We start from the raw sequence: 8775 nt of genomic DNA, 5'->3' as shown, positions 1-8775 counted from the left end.
AGGCAAATGGGACCTTTGCTGTTCTCCTGACTGACAGCTGCCCTTCAGAGCCTTCCGCAGCAAATCCAAACACAGCACAACCTTCTACACTGACCAGCAACATCACCACAGATCCTACGTCTACACAACCATCTGTGACCGCTGAACAAACTTACTCAATATCTGAACATGCAACAGTGCAGCCAAATACAACAGCTGCACATACAACAATAAGGAGTACACAGTCTTCGACAGCACAACCTGCCACCCAAGTTATCTCGCAAAACATGGCTTTGACCGTCCCTAACAACACAACTGTACAAAACGGAACTGAAAACACCCCAATGGTGACACTCACTGAAAACGCCACTACTGGTGGCAACCTGATAATACAAAACACTACAACTGCTCTGAGTAGTTCAACACTGTCTCCCAATCACACAACAGCTGACACTACCACACCTTCTGTTACCCAAACAACAGAGTACAACGCAGCTACAGTTACAACTTCACCTAATGACACAACAACACATAATGTGACTACAGCCGCACCTTCTCCCAATAACACAACATGGAATGTTGGTACAGCTACACCTTCTATCAATAACACAACAACACACAGTGTAACTACAGTTACAACTTCTCACAACAGCACAACACACAATGTAACTACAGTTACAACTTCTATCAATAACACAACACACAATACAACTGCAACTGAAGTTAATACACCCAATAACACAACAACATACAATACGACTACAGTTATATCTTTTATCAGTAACACAACACACAATGTAAGTGCAGCTGCACCTTCTAACAAAAACACAGCACACAGTGCAACTGCAACTGAAGCAATTACACCCAATAACACAACATACACTGTAACTACAGTTACACCATCTCCCAATGACAAAACAGCACACAATGTAACTCCAGCTGAAACAATAAGACCCAATGACACAACACACAGCGCAATTAAAGCTACAACTACTACCAATAACACAACAACACGCAATGTTACTACAGTTACAACTTCTCGCAAGAGCACAACACAAAATGTAACTACAGTTACACTTTCTCCCAGTAACACAACACACAATATAACTACAACTGTAGCAATTACACCCAATAACACAACATTCACTGCAGCTACAGTTACGTCTGCTAACGACGCAACAACACACAATGCAACTACAGTGACAGCTTCTAACAATAGCACAACAACACACAATGCAAGTACAATTACAACTTCTGCTAATGACGTGACAGCACACAATGTAACTACAGCCACACCTTCTCCCAGAAATACAACACGCAATATTGGTACAACACCTTTTTTCAATAACACAACAACACACAGTGTAACTACAGCCAATGTATTTACACCCACTGACACAACAGCACACAGTGAAGCTACAGTGAGACCTTCTCTCAAAAACACAACACACAATGCTGGTACAGCTACACCTTCTCCGAATGACACAACAACACACGATGCAACTACAATTACAACTCCTCCTAATGACACAACACCCTACATAGCTACAAGTAAACCTTCTCACAATGACCCAACAACATACAGTGGAATTACAGCCACACCTTCTGCTAATAACACAACTCTTCACAATGTGGCTACAGTTACAACTTCTATCAACAACACAACACACAATGTAACTATATCTGAAGCAATTAGACCCAATAACACAACAACAAACAATGTAACTACAGCCAGTGTATTAAGACCCAATGACGCAACAACCAATGTAACTACTGCTGCTGTTTTTGCAGCCAATGACACAACAACATACAATGTAACTACAACCACACTTTCTCACAATGATACAACAGCATACAATGTAACTATGGTTACACAGTCTCCCACTGACACAACAACAAATTATGTAACTACAGCTACACCTTCTCCTATTGACACAACACAGAATGTAACAACAACTACACATTTATCCAATGAAACAACAACATACAATTTAACCACAGCTACACCCTCTTCCAGTGTCACAACAGAATACAATGTAACTACACCCGGAGGATTTACACCTTCACCCAATCACACAGTTGTTCACAACGTAACTTCACCTGCCAACAATCATACAACAGCCACTAACAATTACACAACTGTGCACAATGTAACTGCAGAAAACAGAAACAGGACACTACACAACAGTTCATTCACAAGTAACACAACAGTTAGTACTGATACAACCTCTCCAACTACACCAAGCAACAATTACAAAACACTGCATATTTCAACGACACCTGACAACAATTATACAACAACAAACAATGCAACGACACCCAGCGACATTCTTGCAACGACATACAGTTTAACTACACCTAGCAACAATTTTACAACAACAAACAATGCAACGACACCCAGCAACAATTTTATTACAACATACAATGTAACAACAACCACAACTTCTCCTATTGACACAACACAGAATGTAACTACAGCTACACATTTATTCAATAAAACAACAAGATACAATGTAACCACAGCTACACCCTCTTCCAGTGACACAACAGAATACAATGCAACTACATCTAGAGGATTTACACCTTCACCCAATCACACAGTTGTTCACAACTTAACTTCATCTGCCAGCAATCACACAACAGCCACCAACAATTACACAACTGTGCACAATGTAACTGCAGAAAACAGAAACAGGACACTACACAACAGTTCATTCACAAATAACACAACAGTTAGTACAGATACAATCTCTCAAACTACACCAGAGAACAATTACACAACACTGCATATTTCAGCTACACCTGACAGTAAGTATACAACAACAAGCAATGTAACGACACCCAGCAGCAATTTTATTACAAGTTACAATGTAACTACAACCACACCTTCTCCCACTGACACAACAACACAGAATGTAACAACAACTACACATTTATCCAATGAAACAACAACATACAATTTAACCACAGCTACACCCTCTTCCAATGACACAACAGAATACAGTGTAACTACACCCGGAGGATTTACACCTTCACCCACTCACACAGTTGTTCACAATGTAACTTCACCTGCCAACAATCATACAACAGCCACTAACAATTACACAACTGTGCACAATGAAACTGCAGAAAACAGAAACAGGACACTACACAATTCATTCACAAGTAACACAACAGTTATTACAGATACAACCTCTCCAACTACACCAAGCAACAATTACATAACACAGCATATTTCAACGACACCTGACAGCAAGTATACAACAACAAACAATGTAACGACACCCAGCGACAATCTTGCAACAACATACAGTTCAGCTACACCTAGCAACAATTTTACAACAACAAACAATCTAACTACACTGAGCAACAATTTTACAACAACAAACAATGCAACGACACCCAGCAACAATTTTATTACAACATACAATGTAACAACAACCACACCTTCTCCTATTGACACAACACAGAATGTAACTACAGCTACACATTTATCCAACGAAACAAGATACAATGTAACCACAGCTACACCCTCTTCCAGTGACACAACAGAATACAATGCAACTACACCTTCACCCAATCACACAGTTGTTCACAATGTAACTTCACCTGCCAGCAATCAGACAACAGCCACCAACAATTACACAACTGTACACAATGTAACTGCAGAAAAGAGAAACAGGACACTACACAACAGCTCAGTCACAAGTAATACAACAGTTATTACAGATACAACCTCTCCAACTACACCAGGCAATATTTCAATGACACCTGACAACAATTATACAACAACAAACAATCCAACTACACCTAGCAACAATTTTACAACCAATAACAATGCAACTACACCTGGCAACAATCTTGCAACAACATACAGTTCAACTACACCTACCAACAATTTTACAACAACTAGCAATGCAACAACACCCAACAACGATGTCACAACAGCACACAATGCAACGACACCCAGCAACAATAACACAACATACAGTTCAACTACACCTACCAACAATTTTACAACAACTAACAATGCAACAACACCCAACAATGATGTCACAACAGCACACAATGCAACGACACCCAGCAACAATAACACAACATACAGTTCAACTACACCTAGCAGCAATCTTACCACGACTTACAATGCAGCAACACTCGGTAACAATCTTACAACAAACAATGCAACGACACCTAGCAACAAACTTACAACAAGATACAATGGAACTACACCTAGCAGCGAGACAACATACAATACAACTACACCAAGCAACAATCTTACAGCAACATACAGTGCAACTACACTTAGCAACAATTTCACAACACAGAATGCAACTACACCTAGCAACAATCTTACCACAACGTACAATGCAACTACACCTAGCAGCGAGACAACTTACAATACAACTACACCAAGCAACAAGCTTACCACAACATACAATGCAACTACACAGAGCAACATTTACACAATAACACAGAATACAACTACACCTAGCAACAATTACACTACAACACACAATGCAACTACACCGAGCAACAATCTTACAACGACATACAATGCAACTACACCCAGCAACAATCTTACAATATACAATGCAACTACACCCAGCAACAATTTTACAACAACGTACAATGCAACTACACCCAGCAACAGTTTTACAACAACGTACAATGCAACTACACCCAGCTACAATCTTACAGCAACATACAATGCAACTACACTGAGCAACAATTACACAACACCACAGAATGCAACTACACCGAGCAACAATCTTACCACAGCATACAATGCAACTACATCTAGCGACAATGACACAACAATGCACAATGCAACTACATCTAGCAACAATCAGACAACTACAGCTCTTAATAACAACACCACATTGTCAACCACTACTTCACAAGCAAGTGAACCAACAGCAGCTCCTCTGAACAACCAGACTACAAATCACACCACTGTGAGTGTGACTGATGCAACAGCAGTGGACAGAAATGGCACCACCTCCACCACAGCTGCCACCACCACCACCCAAGCAACCCAAGGACCAGGGAGCAATTTAACAACAGCAGGAAATGCATCCCTTGTTGACACTACAAATGCAGCTGCAACCACCACAACGACGACGACTGGCCCAAGCCAGATAAACAGCACTACTGCTCTCCCAATCACTGCTCTTACCAGCAAAACTACAACCACCACAGTGACTGGTACGTACAGTTCAAAGTCTGGTTGAAGCTGCACTGGGAGGTTTAGCAGACAAACACAGAACAGCATTAAGATATAGAGCATAATTTGAGGATTTACTTTGTCAAGGTGCAGAGGCTCCTTCCACAACTGTCCCAGAGGCAACCATAAGCCAACAACAACAACAAGAGGAAGAAGCAAACCAGCTGTTGGATCAAACACAGGATGCTTCTCAGCTCAACTCCTCTCAGGTGACAATACTGCTCTACTGAACTGTACATTGTTTTACTTAATTAGACCAATGAAATCCATGCATTTCTTATTATTGCTATAATTACCGGCTTTTAAATTGCAAATTTGAAGGCCTATAACTACTCAATAACACATGAAAATTTGCACACAGATCAGGACTCGCAAAAAATTATATATTTTAGGGGAATTGCATACGTAGGTGTGTGCCAAAATGGCTCAATTTGGTACACATATGCAACACGTCAAGACTCACAAAAAAGTCCATAGAAACCACGTCCAAAACCCAACAGGAAGTCATTTTGAATTATGTGTCATATTTTGGACGATTTGGACCAATCATTGGACATTTTCAAAGGCTCTAAGCTCAAACAGGGCAACCCAGAGAGAGCTCAAATTTGGCCAGGATGTACTCCAGGCATGGGTGATCAAAAGTTGTCAAAATGATCCACAAAAGTCTGAGGGTGTGGAAACAGCAGCCAGCGGAATTTCAACATTTGGTTATGAAGCAGGAAGTGCTGCATAATTTCTTGCCTTGACAAATGGTTTCATTTTGGAGAAGAACATATGCCCTTCAAACCCATTAGTGGGTTCAGGTTTCAGAGGGTTAACACAATACCCAGTAACTGGTTTCAGGTGAAAATTAGAGCGTTTGATATGTCTATTTAGAAGCAAAAACATGATGAATGACAAGCTCTGACACAATACTGTCTTGAAGAACTTGACAAGTAAGTACTGTTTTTAGTTTTAATGTGTTACTTTTTGAGTGTCTAATTTGTATTTTGGAGATAAATTCTAGAGTTTGATGGATGTTGCAGATTTCACAGTTGGTGAATAATTTGGAGAAGCTTCTGGACAGCCCTTCTGTCTCTAAGTCAGTGGGACAAAAGGCCCTGGACGCCATCAACAACCTGTTGAACGGCGACTCAACAGCGCTCTCTGCATCTTCTAACAGGTTCACACCAACGCCTCCCACACACAAACACTCATGCATGTACAAATGTAATTTTTATAGAATGACCCTGTTGTGTATCTTGCTGACAGGCTGATTCAAGCCGTGGATAATCTGGGTCTTAAGCTGGTTGTCACTGGTGACTCAGAGACCCTCTCCACCGGTTCACTGGTTCTGGCTGTCAGGACGACGGATGGGACCAACTTTCCAGCGACCTCCGCCAACATTTTCAGCACCGATAATGTCCAGGTAGTTCAGACAGAACGTAGTCATCTGGCCTCATTACACAATCCTCTGTGTGAATATATTTGGGTTTTTTTTTGTACCAGGTGTGAGAAATATAAAAGACTTTGTGGCAATTACTTTCTCTGACTTAAATAGGATGTATTCAGTGTTTTTGGAGGATTTTCCCTTTCCTTCAGTGTCTTATATAGCTTTTTTTGAGAAGTTATTCTCTACAAAAAGCATTCCTCCTTATCTTGCAGAAAGGTTTTGTGTGAAAGTTCAGGTTATTCTTCTGTTACATACTGACATCGCTATGTAACACATTTGCTGCCGTGCAGCTAATTTGGTCCTCAAACAAACAAAGAGCAGCTGAATCTGCTTTTATTTTACTACTAGAGCTGCTTCTTTTAGAGCTACATCCTTATACTCACAGATCTGGAGTCACATTCTGTTATACTTGCTAACCAATCAGAACAGATGGCGCCACGCTTTAAGCTAAAACAGGGCATTTCTAAAAGAATGCTGCTGCAGTGTGAAGTGTGAGAAAACATATTCTAGTATGCCACAAAAAGAGATTTCTAAATGTGTAAATGTGCAAAATATGAGCTCTTTAAACTCCTCCGTTACACATTCAAACGTTTGGGGTCACTTAGAAATGTCCTTATTAGTGAAAGAAAAGCAGCTTTTTTCAATGAAGATAACATTAAATGAATCAAAAACCAGCCGAGACATTGTTAATGTGGTAAATGACTATTCTAGCTGGAAATTTTAATGGAATATCTCCATGGGGGTACAGAGGAACATTTCCATCAACCATCACTCCTGTGTTCTAATGCTACATTGTGTTAGCTAATGCTGTTGAAAGGCTCATTGGTGATTAGAAAACCCTTGTACAGCTATGTTAGCACACGGATAAAAGTGTGAGTTTTCATGGAAAATGTGACCCCAAACTTTGGAACAGTAGTGTATGAACCAAAGAGTCAAGATTTGTCATCCAACCAGGCACAGATGGTCAATAGGGAGTAAAACACAACATTTGGCGTTTAAATGTGAGACCAAAACTAATGAAAATTAAAAATATAGGACAAGCCTAGTGCTAATTTAGTATTCCATTCAGTTTAGTCTTACATGGTCAGTACATATTCTACTCATCAACATACATGCATGTACTATGTATACTCCCACTGAAGTGAGCTCATCTCCATTTGAACATTCTACATCTCAGACCAGCTAGCAGTAAAATGAAATATGCGTATTACAGAGCTAATCAGGTGTGTGATGGTTTGTTTCCTATCTGAGATATTGGGTGTACGGAGATAGGTGCTTTTTGTCGGTTTTTGGTGATTTTATCGGCATATTTCAACGCAGTATGTCTATTTAGGGAAACTGTTTCACTCAGAGTCACTGTGTGCCATCACCTAATGCAGGCTGTAATATTATAATCTAAGATGTGCTCTAGTTGCTTTTTCAGGGTCCTTTAACGCCATGACTGACACCATTAAACCGGCTGATTTGAAGCCCCTCGGAGTGAAATCGCTCTTTGTTGCTATTCCTGGAAATGCAGTTTTCCCCACAAATGGAGCAGAACAAATAAAAAGTGGGAGTTTTATTGTCGGGCTCAGTTGAGAGAGTTTGGTGAATCTGACTTCTAACATTTGTACAAGCAAACAAAAGAAAAGAAGAGAGAGGTCTGAAGTGACAAACATGGATAAGACTTTCCTGTTTATTAATTCTCTTTCTTGTTTTTTAATGTGCTTCTAGCTCAGTGGCATCAGCAGGTCACGGTTTAAGAGGTCAGAGTCTCCTCTTGGCTCTGTATTTTTACCTTCTTCAATCACATCTGGTCTCAGTCCTGAGCAGCAGCAGCAGGCCAGCAGAGTCCAGTTCACTTTCTACACGAGAAGTTCATTCTTCCAGGTAATGTGTTGCTGCTACATGAGGATTTATCATGCTTTTACTTCATAGTTTTTAACTCAATTAAGCCCAATACTCAACTTTAGCAGTTGTTTGACAAGAGATTATGCCATATACGATCATTTAAAGTCACTGGGTATGCTGGAATAAGATGCAAAGTGACATTATATTTCCTTTATTTTTGCAGGATGCAGCTTTAGATAACCAAACAATCATCAGTCCAGTTCTGGGCTCCAGTGTGGCCAATCTGTCCATCAGCAACCTCACTGAAAAC

This window comes from Acanthochromis polyacanthus, chromosome 20 (assembly GCF_021347895.1).
Source record: "Acanthochromis polyacanthus isolate Apoly-LR-REF ecotype Palm Island chromosome 20, KAUST_Apoly_ChrSc, whole genome shotgun sequence".
In the NCBI taxonomy this organism is placed as follows: Eukaryota; Metazoa; Chordata; class Actinopteri; family Pomacentridae; genus Acanthochromis; species Acanthochromis polyacanthus.
Note: the sequence above shows the minus strand (reverse complement) of the source record.